This window comes from Equus asinus, chromosome 7 (assembly GCF_041296235.1).
Source record: "Equus asinus isolate D_3611 breed Donkey chromosome 7, EquAss-T2T_v2, whole genome shotgun sequence".
Lineage (NCBI taxonomy): Eukaryota > Metazoa > Chordata > Mammalia > Perissodactyla > Equidae > Equus > Equus asinus.
The window spans coordinates 27,248,080-27,269,419 of NC_091796.1; the positions used below are offsets into that span (position 1 = coordinate 27,248,080).

At 52.3% G+C, this 21,340-nt stretch overlaps 1 protein-coding gene across 10 annotated transcripts in view; it reads left to right on the plus strand.

Moving 5' to 3' along the window:
* The window catches only part of ZBTB7C (zinc finger and BTB domain containing 7C), a 353,239-nt gene that overhangs the window by 244,325 nt on the left and 87,574 nt on the right, over positions 1 to 21,340 (plus strand). The window contains exon 1 of one of the 10 annotated variants that reach the window (XM_044774690.2): positions 6,023 to 6,347. The exons of 8 other annotated variants lie outside the window; for them this stretch is intronic. The gene's annotated coding sequence lies outside the window, so the exon portion shown is untranslated. Of the gene's footprint in view, positions 1 to 6,022; positions 6,348 to 6,450; positions 7,017 to 21,340 lie in introns of those variants that run through there. One more of the 10 variants, XM_070513096.1, reaches the window with a different exon arrangement.

A 21,340-nucleotide genomic window follows, 5' to 3' on the forward strand; every position in this document is an offset into this window, starting at 1 on the left:
TGCGTCCCAGCCTGGTGGGGTACTTCCCCTTTACTTCCCCAGACAGAACAATTCCGGCCCCCTGTGCTTAGCCAGCACCTCCCCTCGGAGCCTCGAGGTCCGGACAAGCTCTGGCTGGTCTCCCAGCGCACCTAAGAAGTAGGAGGCAGGCTCCCAGTACCTGGGCCTCCCCACCGGGCCTCGCCTTCACCCTCTAGCTCCCACCCGACAGGGCAGCCAAAGGCCAGGTGGCCACAGGACTCGGCTTCTCTGCCTGCGTGAAGAAGTGGAGAGTTTGGTCAAGGAGTGTGGCACCCTGCCTGGGGGTTCTGGATGACAGATGTCATCTGGATGTCCTCAAACACAGTGGCAGGAACGTGTAGCATTGGCTACGGAAAGATTTGGATGACTTTTGTGACCATATAAATGGCTGTTGAAGCTTAGAGTCAAATTTGTGGCTCCTTCTCTGTGCTCCATGCTAAACAGCGATGAATTGTTATTTCAAATTGGCATTTTAATACATTTCAATAAAATCTGGTCTGTGGATCAAAGTGACAGAGCTGTGTGACTACAGTAGAGTCCACTGCAGTAACAGTATGAGCAGCGGACTCCAGAATCGGGGGGTCTCCATCTGTCATCTGATGGGAAGCTGGGGCCACAATGGAAGAGGCTGCCATGCCCCTGAAATATCACCTTCTTCTTGCTCCCACTGGTTGAATTTTCTCTTAATTTTCTTCAAAATTTAATTAAACACTTGTTGAGCACCTAAGAAATGCAAAGTGGGATGGCAGAAGCCTGTGGTTAATGCAGTGCAGCCTGTTCACACCAGTGAGGCAGAAAGAGAGAGAGAGACTAACTGCCTCAAGCCACTGTCATGCTACAAATATTAGCCCATCTAGTGTGGGGAGATTATGGGTGACCTTCTTCCTCTGTTTCACAAATTTTCTCTAATATGGAAGAATTTCATGTATTTTTTTCATATATATTAATATTCTCTTAAAAATTGTGTATCCATATATATACTTTTTTTTTTTTTTTTTTTTTTTGCTGAGGAAGACTTGCCCTGAGCTAACATCTGTGGCCAATCTTCCTCTATTTTGTATGTGGGTCTCCTCCACTGCATGGCTGCAGACCTGGTGCACTGGGGGAACATGGCTGTTGAGGTAGAAATCACCAAATAAAATCAGCCCTCACTTGGTCTTGTGCTGGTTCTCTCCAGGGTAGTACCTGCTTTCTCTGGGCAAGCCTCAGTTGCTACACTTGTGTGGCACCATGTGCTGTGGGGGCTGTGGTTGGTCATAGCTGTGGGAATGCCTCAGTCCTCACAAGCTGATTTGTCTGAAAAATCAGCAGGACCGACAACAGAAGCAAACCCTACTCACAGCCATCTCAAGTGCTTTATGGCCAGGCTTCTCTTCTTTATTGGCACCTGCAAGTTCTCGGAGAATGAAGGACAACCTGACTGCAGAGCATCGGACCTGGAATGGCTCTTAGTCATCATCTCATCCATTGTCTCCATTTACAGAAGCTGAAGATGAGGATCCAGGAGGGCATGTGACATCCCCAAAGGGCACACATCCCCACCAGTGGCAGAGCCCGGGCTAGATCCAGTCCTCCTGTCTCCTGGTTCTAGGGTTCTCTCTACAAACCTTTGTTCCCTTGCCAGGTGCCTACTGTGAACCAGGTACCCACAGTGAAAGAGACACATGGGGTCCCTGCCCACAGCAGCCTCTAGTCTAGTGGGTGGGACAGTCAAAAATAACACAGGGGCCAGCCCGGTGGCATAGTGGTTAGGTTTGTGTGCTCCACTTCAGCAGCCGAGGGTTCGCAGGTGCAGACCTATACACCACACATCAAGCCATGCTATGGCAGGCATCTCACATACAAAGTAGAGGAAGATGGGCACAGATGTTAGCTCACGGCCAATCTTCCTCAAGCAAAAAGAGGAGGATTGGCAACAGATGTTAGCTCAGGGCCAATCTTCCTCTCCAAAATAATAATAATAATTCAACATAAGCATGTAGCTAAAAGTACGCAAGTTGCCTGAGTGCTTTGATCAAGGGTCAGAAATAGATAAGGGGGGTTCCTAATTTATCTGTGGTGGTTAAGGAGGGACTCTCTGAGGAGGTAACATTTCCGCAAAACCCGACATAGGTGGAGAGCACGTCAGGCCAAGGAATCCACACGTGCAAAGTCCCCCACCGGCAGGACAAGGAGCTTGGCACGTCTGCCTCACTGGAGGATGGGGGCGGGAGGTAGCGGTGAGTTTGGAGAGAGCAGCAGGGATTTCGCGGTGCCTCATGGGCCATGGTGAACAGGTTGGATGGCATTTTAAGTGCCCCGTGACACGACGAGATGCACGTTTTAAGAAGATTACTTGGGCAGCCGTGTGCCGCTGGGTGGAAGGAACAGGACAGGAATGGGAGCAGAGGGACCAGTTAGGAGGTCCCTGCACAGCCGAGCTGAGAGAGAATAGTGGCTCAGCCAAGGGCAGTAAAGGAGGAGGTGGCGGGAAGAGGGCGGATTTGAGATCTATTTTGGAGATAGTCTTGCCGATGAATAGATGGGCTGGGGCGGGATGTGGGGCGAGAAGGAGAGGGAGGCAGCAAGGGTGACTCTGAGTTCCCAGCCTGAGTGACACTCGTTGCCCAGTGCTGCAGTGCTGTGCGCATTCTCTAGGGAAGACTTGCTCAGCGCTCTACTAAAGTCGGGCCTCCATCTCAGCTTCCTCCTCGCTAATAATATCCTCTCGGCTCAGTAAGAGTAATTACCCTGCCTGTTCAGCAGATAGAGAAACTGAGGCATGCATGGCAAAGCAAGCAGCAACCTAGGCAACCAATTGTAAGACCTAGACAAAGAGCCAGAGCTGAACCCCGGGGCAGACTCTGGGCAGCAGAATCCTAAAGACCAGGTGTGATGTCCAGTTTTACAATTTATCAAGCCGTGTGACCTTGCACAAGTTATAAGACTTCTCTGAGCCCCAGTTGCCTCATGAATAAAAGGGGCAAGTAATAGGATCCTACTTCATGGTGTGGTTGCAAGGATTAAGTGAAGGAGACCCTCAATAGATATTAGTTATTGTTATTTCTGGATCACACAGTTCATATCCAGATCCACCTCTCTAGGCACGGAGCGGTGCACGCTGTATGCGGAAGCCTCCGGTGTGCCTCCGTCACAGCTGATGACCAGGTGTCACTAAAGTGTCGAGTTAAGACAGTGCGGATTTGCTCACTGTGCTCCTGTTTAGCCTTCTGAGCCGTGCTTAGTGGTTGAAGCAGGAGCTTTCATCCTCCCTGGAACAAGAGCAAGCTGTGGGTTTGGAGGCAGATGTGAAAGGCAAGGAGCCTGTAAGCCAGCCTGTTTCCAAGTTCTCTGACCGACCTGACCCGGGAAGGGGGGGTGGGCGGGAAGGAGGGGGAGAGGAGGAGAGTGAGTAAGAGGGAGGTGGCCAAAGAGTGCCTAGGAAGGAACCATATCCCGAAAGGAAACACATAGTAACAGATCTAAAGTCTGGCCCTCCCAGAGCCCCTTCTGTCGGTGGCTTTGGGAGCCTCCCCAGTCCCCCTCTTGTCACCCCACCCCTCCAAGACTCTTTCATGTTCATGCTCCCAGGAGGCAGCTGGCACAGGGGCTGAGAACAGGGAGGTGAGGCTGGAGGGGCAGTGGGGTAGGGCTTCCCACTTTTTGCCCTGAGCCATTCCGAAGGGCGTGTCCCAACAGGGCACACATACACAGTGATTAAGGGGGAGGGAGGAATGACATTCGCTGTCCACTGCCGGACCCAGCCAGTGGGCTGGACGGTGGCCAGCTCTCCCCCTGGCTCCTGGCTGCAATATCGTCAGCCCTGGCACCATCCACTGGCCTACTCAGACACTCCTTCAGGTCCAGGGACTGGAGCCCCACTAGGAGGGGCCGCCTGGAAGCAGGCTGGGCTGGGCACCCCAACTCTCCCCCACCCCTCCCCGCAGCCTCTCCCCCCTCACCATCCCCTCTGCCCCCATCCAGCTTCAGCTGGGTTTGAAAGAGGTGCTCTAATCCACCCTCCCTCCAAAGCCAGCCCTGCCCTGCGCTCTCTCCTTTCAGCCGGAAGCTGCACCCGTAAACTGTTTCTACCCATAGACCCCAACCTGATGTTTTATCTACTGGGAGAACCCTCTAAACTGGGTCTGCCGCCCCCTCCCGCAGCCTTCCCAGCGCCCACCTGACATGCCCCTCCTGCTGGCAGCAGCTCGAACTTCCAGGCCTGCCTAGCCCACCTCCCTCCCGGAGCCCTCTCCCAGGAACCCTGTCTTCATCACTGCTCTTGGCTTCTGTCTGCTCTGCAGAATTAGCAGCCTGTTCCTTAACGGACCCCACAAAGTACTGTATGTACTCTGCTCCATGCTGTCAGCCTCTTGTGCCTTATCTCCACACAAGAGGAGAGGCTCCAAGGGCGGCACCCCACTGCTCCCTCCCCACCCCGCCTCCACCCCACTGAGGCAAACCCTTCCAGGGTGCACAAACACTTCTGGATTGATCCTGCTTCCATCCAGGTCCTATGTTGACACCTTTGCCTACCGGGTCTGGGGGTGGAGTGTGGAGTGACGCTTGATTGGATATGTAATTAGTGACTTTGTGGACAAAGGGATTTGGCTTTTCATTCTTCAGCTTGGGTGTTCCGGGTGTACGTGTTTTTGATAAAACACTAGGGAGTCATCCAATCTTGGAAATGGTCCACCTGTCCTGATTAAGTAAGGGCCTCCCCTTATGACCCTCAGTGCCTGATTCCCTGATTTGGCACCCCCTCCCCACCCCACCCCACCTCACCCCACCGCTCCCTGGCTCCAAGCCTCTCTGTCCCCTCATGCTGCCATCCATGGTCCTCCCACAACAGCAAGGAGGGTCTGACAGACTCATTCGAGCCTCTTGTGGAGTCTCCTGCCCAGGCCCTTGGGTATTTACAGTATTAGAACCACAGAGACCCTTCCTGCCTTCCTGAAGCCTTGTTGCCTGCCTGGCCCAGGCCCTCTGCAGGGCGTGCCCCACGAAGGAATGAATCACGTGCACTGGGATTTCAGGCAGGGGGCACCTGTTGGAGGAGATATTTTGGATGAACCATCTTCCTGGGGTTCCTGACCTTCCTAGACTCATGGATTTGCCTTTGGCTTTGGGGTGCTTTCAGGCTCACAGTCTGCCCCTGGAAGAGTGGCAGAGGCTGCAGAGGGCCAGGTTTCTTATTGGTCTCTTTTGCTTTGTGCTGAGTCCTCGGGGGCACACGGGGCAGCTAGTCACCCAGGAGGAAGGACTCTTTCTGGCTCCTCCTTCATTTCTGAGAACAGTCAACCTGGGTCCCAAGAAGTTAATGACAGTTTCCCCCAGGTGAAGGACAATTCCAGGGGAAAGAGGGCCCACAGCGGCTGGAGCCTCCCAGCTGGCAGTTCTCAAAAAGGGCGCGGTGTGTGGTTTTAAGGAACAGCTTGGGAGAGGGTGCCCGGCCACACCTCTCTGTGATTGGTGGCTGGCCCACACCAAATGTGGACTGTTGGATCTCCGGTTGGCATTTCTGAGTCAGTCTTAGAAGGGAGACAAAGCAAAGGAGAGCCTGTATGATATGTGTGTTTGTTGTGGGGGAGGAGTGTCCGTGGGTGCCCCCACCGCGGGCCTCACGACTCCACCTGGGCCCGGCCCCTGGGCGCCGATGGGGTGGAGGGAGCTGTAGTTCTGTACTTCCTTCCTGCACTTCCCTCTCTATTCGCTGCTCAGATGCTTGCTGTGCAGTGTTTGATTTGGTTAAGTTACTCACGACCCTTTAAGGAGGAAACATATCATTCTAGTAATTTTATTGGGCTCAGGTTGCAGGCAAATGGAAGTAAAATTACCTCTGAAAATAAAAGACACGCAGAATTGAATAAAACAATAAAAAGCCGCCCCTGATTTGAGATAAGTGGTAAGGCATTTTGTGAAATATTAGAGAGAAAAAAAATAAACAAATGGAGAGACCCAGGAGAAAAGGCTGGGGGGGCAGGGAGGGAATCCTCCACCACCGGTGCTTTCATTTCGGCTTTACCTTTACGAAAAGGCTTGATTCGCGTGTTAGAAAGTGAGGCAGAAAGCGCGACTGGTGAAATTGGTCCCTGTCCCGCGCTTAACAGTACAGGTGGACGAAAGGGGCTGCCTGCCAAATACTTCTGGTTGGAGGGAGGGGTGGGAGCGCTTTCTCAAAACCACTCCTGGAATGGCTTAACTCGCCCAGCACGAATCAATGACAACCTCCCGCCGGCTGCGGCAGGCTCCCCTGAGCAGCGCTGCCGCGTGGATTGCCAGCCCGGGACCCTGGCGGCGCTCAGGACACGGCCCGGGCACGAGCGCGGCGTCCCCGGGGCGGCCAGGTGGGTCTGCGGCGGCCTCGGCCCCGGCGGGGTGTGATCGGGGCTCGGGGGACCCAGGCGGCGGGGCAGCGGAGAGAGGGGGTGGGGAGGAACCCCCGGGCGCCCGGCCACTGCGTCCTCCACCCTGGGCGCTGCGGGCATTCCCGCCGGGCGCAACGGGGACCTTCTGGCCCGGTGTGGCGCCTCCGACTGGCGCTCGCCCCGCGTGAGTGGCGGCGTCTGCAAGACGTTTCAAACGCCGGCCGGACTGGAGCCGAGCGTGCTGGGGAAACCGGGGCCGGAGCCCCTGAGCTAATGGAGGGGCGCGCGGCCGCGTACCTCGCAGCGAAAGGCAAGGAAGAATCTGGAACTCGGACTAAACCAACTCTCCTCGCTTTCTCCTTGCGCGCGCGGCCCTCGCGGACAGGCTTTTGGGGTGGGGGCGAGGAGGGGACGGCGAAGAGTGTGAGGGGCACTCCGAAAGCTGGTTGCGGATATACATTGTTAAATTGCTAACCCCGAAAGAGCTTGGTCCTCCCCTGGGTCAGATGCAAAACTTAGGGAGAAAACAAAAGCCATGGCAACTCCTGGCAGAAGTCTAGGTCTGGACAGAGGCAGAAATGCAAGGGGGATTGGCAGAAATCGCTCGGCGAGCCAGAGGCGGTCCCGTTGGGGTCCCCACTGAGCTGGGTGAGTGGGGGACCCTTCCGTGCACTCCATCCTGGGCGTGGGTGGGCGGGGACAACTCTCTCCCCGGCCGGCCGGAGTCAGGCTGGGGTCTCAGACCTCCGAAGGTGGCCCGCTGCGGGTGGGGCAGGGACGGGCTCCGAGCGCCCCCACCCCCGTAGGCGCCCGGGCCCGCGTCACCCTCCCGAGCGCCGGGTGCCCTGCAGGCGGGCGCAGCGGCGGCGCGGCTGGCCTGGGAAGGACTCTGGAAAGAGCTCGCAGTCCCTCACACAGCCCCGCGTGGAGCGTCGAGGGCCGGCTACAGTTTTCTTCGAGCCCCTGGGGAGGGCTCCGAGGGGCGTCCGGTTCGGTTGTCCCAGTTTCTGGCTTCTGTTGTCCCGGTTGTGGGCGAATGGGCAGGAGCCGGGAGGCTGCCCTCTTTCTTTTAAGCCCCCGGTCCTGAGCTCTGCCCGGAAGGCAGCCCCATTCTGGCGGTTCGGCGGACTGGTGGCATACCCCTTTACCATCCCTCTAAATGCAGAATTTTGAAAATGGAAAGGAAGTGGTTGAAACAATCAGGCAGTTTTCTCCAGATTGATGGAAGATTTTGTGGAAGGGAAGGAGGGAGAAGGGCCCAGGCTCTGCCAGGTTCAAGTTTCAGCTCTGCTCCTCCCTCCCCCTGCCTCACTGGGTTTGGCCCCCCAGGGATTAGAAGGGTTCAGGGACCTCCTCTGGGTAGATCTCCAGGAAGGACAGAAGTCTTGTTGCCACCCTTTCCCCTTACAGCCCAACCTGGGCTGAAGGGGAAAAGAAACCCACCCTCCCCAGTAGACTTGGGTCAACCTGTGCTCAGTCTCTCTCTGGGCAAGGCCTTTGTTTTGTGTCCTTAACTCCCAAACTATTGCACTAAGGACCAGGCAAGGGGAGCCACCACTGCCCTCATCATCTCCATCCTGCAGGTGAGGGACTGAGGCCCAGGGGGCCAGGGGAGTCCAGGGCTCCTTACTCAGAACCGTGGGTCACCAATGTCCTATGGGCCCTGAGGCCAGAAGCTTGGGTTCCAGCACTTCATGAAACTGGTAGATTTGGATCCTACCCAGTGCCTTCTGAGCCCCGTGGGGAGATGCAGACAGGATTGGGCCTGAGCCACCACCAAGGGGCATCTAGCCTAGAGAAATGAGGCTTGAGCAGAATGAGCAAAACCTAGGTGGCAAGAGGACGTCCTTGACAGACTGCTGGGAGAGCCACTTCGGAAGCTGAGAACAGGCACTTGGGCAGCCAGAGAGGTCAAGAAAGGCTTCACGTAGGAGGTGGCATTGGAACAGCACCTTGAAGGAGACAGACCAAAAGAACAAAGGCATGCAGGGTGCAAAACTTGAGGCTATGCTAGCATGTCAGTGCTGGGAGATAAACCAGAGAGGGGAGGGGCGGTGAGGAAAGAGATGGCACATTCAGAGACCTTGCGTTATCTCCTCTAACCCGCATAACCTGCCAGATATGGATCATTAGCCCCACTTGGCAGATGAGGAAACTGAGACTCAAAGGGGTTAAGTAAGCTGCCCAGCTTGTTAGTGACAGAGCCAGTCATCAAAGCTACCCATTATACCACACATCTTCTAGAATCTTAGACTTTAGTTGGGGAGACAGAAATCACCCTAGTATAATTACAGTATAACACAAAATAGTATGTAAGGGTTACACACAGTATTAACCTTTTTGAACCTCAGTTTCTTCCCATCCATTTAATCAATCATTTATTCAACAATTATCGTATTGTCTAATGTGTGCTTCCAGGCACCGTGCTGAGGGGCAGGCATCCATCCGTAAGTGAAGTCTGACTTGGTCCCTGGCCTCTGTCAATGGGAAGACTATTAGTAGTAGTGCACCAGGCAATGGGTTTGAGTGAGTGAAATGAGACAATACGTGGGAAGGTGCTGCAAAAGCATTGCCATGAAGAAGGAGAAGCAGCAGGAGGCCTGGGTGAACACGAGGGGTGGGAAGTTAGAAGGCCGAGTTGTCCTGGTGCTACAGTCACGAGGACTTGTCCCTGGCTCAAGGGGGCGCTGTGGAGTGCACACATTCCTGTGAAGCTGTTTGAGGCCGCGCTGTTCAGATTATTGATTTATGATTGTGGCTTCTGAGAGGAGCCTTTAATTTTGGCAAGTCCAAGCTGGAGATGACAGGAGCCCCCGGCAGCTTCCAAGAGGACTGACCCCTCTCTGGAGCAGTGCGAGCTGGGTGGGGGACTGCCCCAGTGCGTCACTCTCCTGATGCGTCAGCCACCTTTCTCAGTGGAGGCGATGGTCCTTCCCTGACTCACAGGGCTGGAGCTGCAGCTCCAGGCCCCTCTTCCTACTCCTGGGGAAGCTTGTCCATGGTCACAGGACTTGGTAGCAAAGCCAACAGTAGAACCCAGGTCTCTTGGCTGTCCGTAGTTCTCAGAGCAGCTCACACTGGCTGGTTAGGGCACTTCAGGGCTCAACTGAGAAGATCATGCTCCATCCGCTTATATCTCCACTCACAATGCCATTTCCTCATGCCCCTGTCTGTCTGCGTTTTAGCTGACCTGACATATCTGTCCTAATAAAAAGGTGTCAAATGGATCTTTGAGACAGAGCAGCCATAAATATTCTGGAACATTTGGCCTGTTCACTCTCCTTCCATCCTGAGTGGCATAATAGGTGAAAGATAACTACCTCTAAAATTAACTATCGCTTTTGGGAGGAAGGGTGAACTGATAAATCTTGCCTTGAAACTAAGCCCACCTGAGTGATGCTCTGGGGCCTTCCTTCTCCAGAACTGACACCAATTCTTAGGGGGAGGACAGTTTTTCCTTCTTCTTTCTTCTTCCTTAAAATGAAAAACAAACAGATCTCCTGGATTTGAGGTCACAGATCATATTGCATTTTGTTTTAATGTCGTGGTGCCAGAATAAAGGCATTTTTCTCCTAATATTGAGATTATCAGTTGATAAGAGCGGCCAGCACCCGGCTGGCCCGTGTTTACAGCAATTACACAGGTGTATAATTGCATGGGGATGTTTGTTTGCTCAGTTCTTGCTCAGCCGTGCAGCCCTACAGGTTGGGCCAGGGAGAGAGCTGTTCAGTTTATTTTCCTTTGGCTGGGAACCTCAGAGATGAATAGAGGGAGGGGAATCTGGGGTTGAGAGATTGTTGCCAAGAGCAATTTGGAGTCTCCTTCTTATTAGTCAGAGATTGTGTTTTTCCTTTCTGAAGCCGCCCGCCTCATAGTAACTTCCACGAAGGATTTTTTCCATCTGTGTGTGTGTGTGCACTCACACACACAAACACTTGTTACTTTTTGTTTTGATTTTTAACTTGCTGGACTTCTCATGACTTAGCAAAAAAGAAAAAAAAACCAGCTTGGGGATTGGGGTGATGAAGCGGGCCCTTTATCCCATGTGTTCTGCATGTCATTGCTTAATAAATTTGAATACTGATAGACCCCAAGGTACCATGATGGCGTGAGATGAGTAATTCCTTTGTAGGGAGAGTTTATCTTCAGTGGATGACTTTCAAAATTGCAGCATAATTTCACTTTTCCTCTCCACATCTCCAGCCTGTGTTTAGAAAAAGAGGAATGTGTACTCTCTTCTGTTGAACTCTCTTTTGTTCCATTTGGAAGGCCCCCTCTTTTGGGGCCTTGCTTGGAAGGGGACCAGCCAGATTGGGCCTCCTTCTCTCTCATTGTCACCCTCCACCCCTACCACATGCAGGAAGCCAGCTAGCAAGAAGGTAGCTTTGCCCCGTGGGGTAGGAGCTGCTCCCCAATGCTAGCCTGGCACATGTCTACATGGAGTAGGGAACAGAAAGCTTGCATGACTGGAGCCTTCCCTCCTAGGGCGGGAACCTGGAGCAGCATGTTCTTCATCTTTTAAGAATCGAGTCCATCCTCTGAACGAATTGAGTAGAGCAACACTAAGACTCCAAACTGGAAAAATTGCTTATAGTAGAGTACACAATCTGTGTCAGCTTTTTCAAATTAGATACAAACCAGAAGCAAATGTACATGTGAACCTCCCAAATGATATCATAGGCCTGGACTTGGCCTTCAGGAAAATTCTGTCTTACCTATACACACATGCACACGTAGACCAAGCGCTCTTGATTTTTTGGCTATGGGTTCTGGCTGACAATTCTGTTGTTTCTGGAGATAAGAGGTTGGCCTGTTGGTCTTTGTGAAGCTCCTGGAAAGGCCACTGGAGAGGTGGCAGTGACTCTGGTTCCTGCTGACACTTGCCTTCCTTAAGCCCTAGGGAAGTCTAGCAGAGTCTATTAAGCAGAACTAAACAACAGGAACTTTTCTAGGGGATTGTTTTCTAAAATAACAGCTTTATTGAGATGTAATTCACATGCCATAAAATTCACCCATTTGAAGTGTACAGTTCAATAATTTTTAGTATATTTGCAAAGTTGTGCAACCATCATCACAACCAATCTTAGAATATTTTCATCACATCAAAAAGAAACCCCACACCCATTAGCAGTCACTCCCCATTTCACCCCAACTCCTCAGTCCTAGGTCACCAATAATCTGCTTTCTGTCTCTACAGAGATTTGCCTATTTTAGACATTTCATATAAATGGAATCATGTGGCCTTTAGTGACTGGCTGCTTTCACTTCTCATAGTGTTTTCAAGGTTCATCCATGTTGTAGCATGTTTGTCAGTACTTCACTGCTTTTTATTGCTGAATAATGTCACTTGTAGGGTTAGATCACATTTTATTTGTGCAGTCATCAGTTGATGGATATTTGGGTCATTTGCACATCTGGTCCCTGTAAAATGATGCCATGAACATTTGTGAGCAAGCTTTCGTGTGGACATAGGTTAGCATTTCTCTTGGATGTGTACCTAGGGGTGGAATTGCTGGGTCACATAGTAGGTAACTCTAAGTTCTACCTTTTGGGAAACTACTCTTTTTCACAGTGGCCGCCCCATTTTACATTCCCACCAGCAGCGTCTGAGGATTCCAGTTTCTCCAAGTCTTTGCCAACGCTTGTTGATAATACCTGCTCTTTTAATTATAGCTGTCCTGTTTTCTAAGTGTTTATATGCTCAAGGAAGGAGCACCCAGGAAATGTTCTGGAGTCAGCTCAGTCACATTTGCTTGCCATACCTATGTGAGAGCCGTTTTGACTTCTTGATCATCCTCCATAGCCTGATGTTTTCTCGTGTGTCCAAGAGCTCTCAGAAGGTTTACCCTCTCTAGGACAGGGCAGGGCCTGGTATGACACAGGGTTTGGTGTTCTTAATCTGTTTTCCTGAAGAATGTTCTAGAGAGCCGGCAGTGGGGCCCACTCCCTCAGCCCCACTCTATCCAGATGCAGCTGCGGATGGAAAGCCAGGCCCAGGGAAGAGAAGAAATTGACCAAAGACGTGACATTCATTGGACAAGCTATTCAGTGTTTGGGGCTTTCAGTGGAGACTTGACCAAGATCCTGATCTTTTCATTAAATGACCCCTTTGGGACCACAAAGAAAGCTGTTGGAAAGCCCTGACATCTTTACCAGGTGGCAGCTGCACCATGCAAGGCCACCTTGTCCCTTTCTTTTTGAGCTGCTGGCAAGATCCGTTGATTTCTACAAAATTGCTTTTTGGGGCTGGGTGCTCTGTTGCACACCGGTATTTCAGCTACACGATGAAATAATTTTATCCCATTTTTATACCTGTGGGACTGACTGGAGTAACACTCTTAACAAAGATAAATTTGAGCCAAGTGGTACAGGGGAACTCACCTCGCTTGAAAAACTGCCAAAGATTACAAAAAATTACCCTTTCATCAGAAGATGCTGAAGTCCTGGTCAGTGGCCATCCTGTGGCATCGTGTTCCATATCAGCAAACCTCAGTGCCAGAAATTAATTCCAGTAGCTTCTTGGAAGTCGTTGTCCTAGCATTTGGCCTGTCTGACCTCAAGAGCAGCTGGAATCAGCTCTGCTGCTAATTTATTCTTCACCTTCAAACTAGTGCTTGATCCAGCGATTCCTAAACCTGACTACAGGTCATAATCACTTATGAGAACTTTTAAGAGAATCCAGGTACAGGGCCCCACCCAAGACGTACCAGGCACTTGAAGGTGGTTGTGATGAAGTCAGAGAACAGAGGTTGACCTCTCTGGGCCTAGTTTCCTTACTTGGAATGAGGAGTAGGGTTAGACTGCTGTTCTCCAACAGGATTCACCCAGCTGATTCAAGCACAACAGTTCTGTGTGGGTCTGTTTTTGCACAAAATTTTATTTGGTCAAGGGGCCTTCTGCTGCTGCAAAAAATTCAGAGAGCCCTTGAGTAGATGGTTTCTGAAGTTCAGCTCTGACAATTCTGAGCATCACATTCTCCGAGGACAGTTGTGCCAACTCTTTGGAGGAGGATTTAGCGGGAGTCTTGCAGATGGTGGTTACTGGATAATGGAGTCGCGCTCTGAGGGCAGGGCTCGTGCTGCCCTGGCTGGCGGGGTGCACAGCGGTGATGTCATCAAGTTTGACTTGGCACCCTTTTCTTCTCCCAATCCTCTTAGTGACATCCCGACCCACTTCCCTCGAAGCACCCAGAGCTTTCCTCCCCTTCTTCTACTACTATTTCTAATAGTAGTCCAGAGTGCCACTCACTCACTCATTCATTCATTCATTCATTCATCCATTTAACCGACATTTCCCAAATTCCTCCTATAGATGACAGATTGACTAAAGATCCATTTCTGTCCTCAAATAATGTGCCAGCACATTTTAACCAGAGACAGCCTGAGGCTAGTGCCCAGAGATGCAACTTCAGGGCTCCTTGATTTGGATGAGGGAGGGTTTTGGAGGGGCCTAAAGTTATGCCATGCAGCTGGGACAAACCCCTCCAACCCTGTCTGCAAGCTCTGCTCTCCCACCCTCTCCACTGGGGCTCTGCCCTCAGCAGGCTGCTCAGAAAGTTCTTCTGGCATCCCTGGTCTCAGCCAGGCGCTTGCCCTCCTCCTCCACTCCCACCTGCTTGGGGGGGGGGGGGGAGGGCTGGGTTATTTGGAGATCTGAGCTCCGTGCTCCAGCCCTTGGCTCCCACCCCATAACCCTGACTGGACAATTCACAGGACAGCTGTGCTGTAAGGACTGAAATAATCACTGTTTATTAAAGCTGTTGGAGGGAGGGGGAAAGGGGCGGAGGGGAGAAGGAAGGGTCGCATTTCTGCCTTCCAACAAGAGAGAGGCCAGGTGAGGCCCGCACTCTCTCCCTCCCTTCCTACGCGATGACATTAGAGCTGCTACTTTGGGGATGTTTTGAGAGATTTTTTTTCTAATGAAGGAAGAACCTTGAAGGTTCATTTGAATAGGGATTAATGTCTCTGCGGCCTGGACCTGCAGAGAAGGAGAAATTCTAGAAGGGTAGAAGTTGCAATAAAAGGAAGCGGGCTTGATCTGCCACCCCCCACTGTTCCGTGAGGCCTCCTCATTTAGCAGCTTGGAAGGGAACACGTTTGGGGTAGATTTCTGGGCATTACCGTATTTTCCTTTGGACTGTGTATGCGTGTGTGTCCTCAGTGAACACTCCACCCTAACCATATTGACTGCCTGAGCTTTGTGCTTCTAGCCAGGTGATGGGGACTCTGGGAAGTTAAGAAGTCACCCTGAGCGTGTCGTCAACCCTGAGTTTGTCATCACTCCCTTTTGGCAGTTTTTTCTGGAGGGCAGTGAAACAGGCGTTTACAGTAAACTTCTTTTCCTGGTAATTTCAAACTATTCTTCTACTGCTTAAATTCTTCCACCCCTCTGGGGCCTGCCCGTCCAGGAATCATTGTGTGTTCCAAAGGCACTCCCCCCCACCCCCATGCTCTTAGCACCTCTTCAAAACTCTCCCTTCATCCTCTTGTTCTGGTGATGATCTGACCTAGTTATCAGGAGAAAGCCAGTTCTTTATGCTAATTCACATGAAGGTGAGGAAGACACTGGCCGTCCTGTACCTTGCTTCGTGGGCTGTCTGTCCTTTAAAAAGGAGGCTTACCGACACGTTTCTAGTGGTGGGACTTCAGGCACGAGGATAAAGCAAAGTCTATCACTCTGGGCAGAGTTCAGAGGCAGTTGTTTATGCGGGAATGGGGACCTCCCAGAACCACTGGAATCAAGCAGCATAGGTAGCTGCTTGTGAGGCCTGTGCACATAATTGGCCGGGAGTGGTGGGAGGACTGAGTTGAGAGGAGGGTAAATGACCAGAATGAGGGCACCTTGGGGAGGATGATCACATGGGGTGCATTGCAGAGAGAACCAGGGGCTTTTGAAAAGACGAGCTGGACCCAACAGACCAGAGGTTGATGTCTGGGCAGGTGAGGACGATTTCCCTCTATGTAGGTCAGTGGGTTTCTGCAAGGTAGCACTGGGTGTGACTGACCCTGGGAAGATTGGGGAACAAATGGAGTGAATGCAAAGATGGAGCTTTAGGGGTACTCCAGAGGATGCAGGCTTGGGGCGGTAGACCCCTCGGCTGGACGGGCAGCCCCTGGCTGGCCCTCGTGCACACCCAGCGGTGGGGTTCTCAACTCCACTGCCTCATCCACCTGGCCTTCTCTTGTCGGGGCTCCCTGCTGAGTCCCCACACCATCCCCGCCCTCCTCCCCGACTCCCGTGGTGCACCCTCTGAGTGAACCTGGCCTCCAGCTCTTGGAAGTCTTTCCAATAACACAGTGGTGAACTCTTTGCAGACCCAGGCAGAGGAGAGGGGCTGAGCGTCAGCCAACCCCAAGCCCGTGCTGGGAAGAAAGGCCAGGCTGAGTGAACCTCATGTGGGGGGAGCCGAGGAGAGGAGGGATGGGGCCCTGGGAAGAGGAACAGTGGCCCCCAGGGCCTTCCCCACAGCCAGTGGGGCCATCACAGGTGATGCCTCACCAGCAAGGACAGAAGCAGCCCCTGCTGAGTGCCGGGCCCTGTGCTGTTCCTGGAGAGGACACAAAGGCAGTTCTCTGGCCCCTGCCCTCCAAAGGTCATCATCTCTTTACCCAGTTAAGACCAGAACTTGAAAATGGAGCAAGCTTCTATAGAACTGAGTGTTAGACTCAGCTGAGTGGTCCAGAAAGGTGGTGCTGTTGAGTCAGAGCAGGGATGTGGGGCAGAGGGCTCAGGGAGGCTTCAGGGAGGTGCTCTGAGCTAGGACTGCAGGGGGCAGCACTGCACAGCCTCTCAGCACATAGGCTCTGGACTCGGAGCCTGGGTCAAGTCCCAGTTCTGCCATTTACAGGCTCTGTGGCCTTGGGCTAGTTACTTAACCTCTCTGTGCTGCGGTTTCCCCATTTGTAAATTGGGGATGAAACCTTACAGGGTTGCTGTGAAGACTGAATGAGAGAACCCCTCAGTGCCCAGTCTGTAAGTGTTGGCCTTCACCATTTGGACAGGACACACTGTGGTGCATCACAATGGCCCATTCCAAGCCGGTGTCCCCATGTGACATGAAGCTGGACAGGGACATCCATTTGGCCAGGATCTCCCCTGGGGACTGGAACTATCTGAAATTTTGGAAATAAGCTGAGCAGCGCCCTGTGGAAAGCAGTGGAGGTTTAAGTCCACAAGCGGTTGCAGGCGATTGAATTAAAGAGCCACTGGTGGTCACACTGGTCAGGGCTCACACAGGACAGTGGGGGACAGCATACCAGGGCTGTCTTTAAGCCCTAGGGTGTCAAGGGGTAGATTAAAGATACAGTTATTCTGGTGTATTTAATAAGAAACTCCTGAGCCAGCCCTGATAGCCTGGTGGTTAAAGTTCAGCACACTCTACTTCAGCATCCTGGGTTCCGTTCCCAGGCATGGAACCATGCCACCCATCTGTCGGTTGCCATACTGTGGCAGTGGCTCACATAGAAGAACTGGAAGAACCTACAACTAGAATATACAACCATGTACTGGGGCTTTGGGGAGGAGAAAAAGAGAGGAAGATTGGCAACAGATGTTAGCTCAGGGCAAATCTTTCCCAGCAAAAATATAAAAAAGCTTTCTTAAAAAAAAGAAACTCCTTAGACCAGTCTATGACAAAATCCTAGCCTGCTCTCAGACTAAGTCGATTTACCAATGACAGTGAAGAATTATCATGTAATGGGTTTTTCAAAGTAACTATTACCAGGCATCAAATGAGAGCAGGTTATAATGGGGGGAGGGGAAATCAGCATGAGAGGTAATAAAGGAAATAGAAAACATTAGTCCATAAACTTTTTAAATGATATCCTTCGAAGAGATCAAATGTTATAAAAATGATGGATCACCAAAGAATGGTCCTGGCCAAGTTCACAGAGCTTCCTGGAGCACACATTACAGCGCCTGGTGCTCTTGAAGTGGCCCCGTGCTGGCACATCTTGGCTGCCCTGCTCTTGGCAGGGCCCTGCTGGGATCACTTGCCCAAAGCACACCAGGGAAAGCATCTGCATGTCACGCATTCTGAGAATGCACCGCTGGCTGCTGCAGTGTGGCCACACCACACCGGAGGGACGTCTGCTGGACCATGTCTCTCGGGGCTGCCAGGGCAAGGCCAATGCCCTGGATGGCCTTGTCCACTGGGGCCACCTAAGAGAGGCTGAGTAGACAGGGTGTCAGAAGGGCTTCCTGCCCCAAAAGTTCTTCCCCGTGGATGGTGGAGCCAGAGTATGGGTCTGCCTACGCCCAAGACCACACTCTAGCCTCAGTGCTTGACCACCTCTCTCGACCATTGCATTGTTACGGCCAGCACCCTCCATAATGTTTCCCTAGCCTGCTGGGAGCCGAGTTCTGGGACAGAGTGATCCTAGTTGCTTGAGTGGTGGTTTCCCAGGCACAGAGGGCTGTCCAAGCTCCCTATAATCCGGGGGGCTCCCCAGCAAGGCAGCCGGCAGCCAGTGGCTCAAGGGGGCAAGAATGGATGTCTGGAAGGCAGCCAAGAGGAGACACACCTTCCAGGACTGGGGAACCTTGTTCCTCAGGACAGTATCTAGTCTCAGATCCGATTCAGGAGAGAGATCCCTTCCTGGGCTTCCACAGCAGGAGGCCACTACTGGGCGAGAATCACAGACCTGCGTTTCAGTCACAGCTCATCCACTCATCCAACCGGGTCACTGTGGACTTGTTGGAACCTCTGAGCCTGAGTTTATTCAGCTGTACAATGGGAAAATTAACGCTGCCTTCTGAGCCGATGAAAGAATTAAAAAGTTAAATTATGCACCCTATCTAGCATATGGTAGCTATAATTTTGAAAATAGTTTTCAACTCAGAGCTTCTATACAGCAAATCTCCGGGCTCCGACACTCTCCCAGCCCCGCCAAGAGCCTCTCCTTTCCCCAGTGGCTCCTGTGTTCTGCTTGTGACCACGGCACTTCTCCCACCAGTTCTGTGGAAAGCTGAGGGCTGAGGTCAGCAGCCACTGCTCCTGCCCTTCCCTGGCCCTCCTTTTCCTCCTGGTTGTCCCTATACTGGCCACTGCTGTTCTTACTGGTGCAGAGGGACTGGAACAGAGGCTGATAGTGAGGGCCTCTCTCCCCAACTAATGTTAAAACCCTTCCTGTCCATTTCCCAGAACGGTGTCTTTGCTTTTCTGCTTCTCACTCACCTCTGCTCCTTGAGGACCTGGCGCCTCTCCAGGGTGGCTCAGACAGCACTTGATAGACACCAAAGCAAAAATGCCAGCAGTATCCCGTGCGGATCCCCAGTGAGGGCGAGCATCCTGGCCTTAATCCCAAGGTCCTGGGACCGACCAGCCAGCACCGCCCCCAAACCCCCTGCACCACTGTGCCCCAAGACCCTTGTGGTCCTGCCGCAGTTAGGACTCCCACTCCCTGTAGATGGCCCTGTTGGCCAGGACTGCAGGGGTGGGCATGCAGACTCTCCCCCACCCTCTGCCCCCAACCGGCTGTCTGTAGTAATGATTAATGTAATCAATAATAAGATAAACAATAATTTAGTAGTAAAAGCATCTGAAAAAGGTAATTAGCAACAAAACAGTACAGTTCTCCGAGGTGGTTGGTTGCGTTCTAGTTGGCTCTGGGGACGATGGTGCAGATTCTGTTCCAGTGTATGCTGTTGGCATCTGAGGAAGGCAGGTGCCACCCAGTGTTCTTATCATGTTCACATGGGTGCCCCCATTCCTGCCTCCTGCCATCCCCGTCTCACCCGAGGGTCTCAGACAGGCAGAGAGACTGCAGGCTTTGCTGGGCTTTTCATCAACCCTGCAAAGTTCAACATGACTAGGTAGAGGTCACCACGCCCCAAAGGAACAGATGCCAATTAAAGGGGCACAGTTTGCCTGGAGAGTTGGGGAGATAGTACCCAGCCTGTGATCCCCAGGTCGTGAGGTTAACATGACAACTGAAATGATTCCTCACAGACAGTGTTCCCTTAATTGGCATTTTTCCTGGCTGGCTGAGCCCTGCAGGGAAGAAGCCATCGCACTGTCCCCAGGCGACATCACCTCCTGTCCATCAGGACCCCGGAGCTGAACATCATACATAAAAATACGAGAGAAACAACTCTTCATATTGATAAACAAGACTAGAATATAGATGTGTTTGTGTTACACAGATGAATTAATAAAAACTTAGATAAGAAATCCTAAGGAGAACTCTATTTTAGGGATGAGTCTTGCAGCTTTTATTTCTATATCCACCACTCTGCCAGCACCTAGAGTCTCAACTACAAAATTAACCCTGCATATTAATGTATGAATTCTATTCCATGTCATAGCCCCTGGTGCTCCAAGGCTGGGGGCACTAGGCAGCTGACAAGGAGGCAGAGTTTAGTGTGAGGATCTTAGCGGGGCCCTGGAGACCAATTCCTGCAGGAGGCTCAGCGAGGGAGCAGGAGGGGCAGAGGAGAAGCTGAGGACACAGGCCCGGCAGGTTCAGCCAATCCCACGGGGACCTCTGGAGCTGAAATGGCCCCCTCAGGTTTGTCCCATGTGTTTATAGAGCCCCTGATGCCTCAGGCAGTCATTGAATGTGGGCATCCCCAGACGGGCATGACTTCGCATCAGGTGGCTCTGCACCCCCACCAGCCGGGGCCACCAGTCCTTCTTGAAGGGGGACGTGAGTGGCTCATCTCTGTGCCCTCTGCAGCTGTGTATGGCCCATATTTCTCATTAGTCTGTAAACCCCATGTAGATAGGAAGTATATCCTATAATGCTCTCTCTGTCCCCCTCAGTCCCTGACATGGAGCTGAGCACATAATAGGTGATCATAAAGCAGTCAGTCATCCCTGTTGAGCACAGCCATAGGCAGCCAGCTTGCCAGAGGTCTCTGTGCCTGGGGACCCATCACTCAGGCCCCCACAGCTGCCAAGAGGTGATGATGCAGCTCAGAGTGTCAGCCCCTCTGGACAGAGCCCTGGGGAGAGGCTCCCCCAGCTGCATGGATCTGCACCCCTTCCTTCTGCAGAAAGTCAGAGTCTCGGAGGGACTATTCTAACTTTCTGCAGCGGGCAGGGAGGGTGCTTAGCCAGTGTGAGTTCCCCAAGCTGCTCCCCGTCATCTGTTCACTCATTCATTCATTTACTGAGCAGCTGTGGGGATGCTGGCACAGTGGCGCTGAGGCCCAGGGAGTGGGCAGTTTTTCTTCCTCGTGGGGTGGACTGTACGTGCAGCTAGACAGGAATCCTGGGCTGTGCGAACTCCCCGCTCAGGGAAATCTTGCTTGTGTTAACTTGGCCTCTGGTTCCCACAAGCCTAAAGGAGCTGGTTGTCTGCTCTCATTTGGGATGCCCCCGCCCCCGCTCCACCCCTTGCACTTTGCTGCCCATTTCAGATACGTCACCAGAGCATGTTGTAACATATTAAGTCAGCCTAATCGCTGTGCTCCCAGCCTTCCCCAGCCTGGGCCACTCTGGGCCCTCTCCGGAGAATTGGCTATAACCGCCTGGCACTGTGGGTATAATGGCAACACTTGCTTAGAGGCTGTGCCACTCGTAATGGCACCCTTACACAGGGGAACTTGCATGTGGGCAGGACAGAATATATGGTCTCTGCCCTGCGCCCCACACACACCCTGCTCCAGCAGCTGTGTGCCCATAAAATAAAGATAAAACAACCACCATGCGTCTTCATGAGACAGGAAAAAATTAGTAACAGTCAATGTAGCCAAAAATAGGAGAATGGTAACGTCGATGGTTGGCCATCCACTCAATTGAATATGGTAGACCATGAAGGGGACCAATGAAGATGTGGCACAGCAACATGGAATTGGGTTTGTGAAGCACCGTTAAGGGAGAAGAAATAGAGCAAAAATTGTGCTCCCCACATGCTGGGCCATGCTGGCATCACTGTCGGGTCGCACGGATCCCAGTTTCCAAGCCAGATCCAATGACCCCGAGCTCAGCTTGCCTGGTTGCAGGACCCTGGCACCTCCCCCAGCTTGCA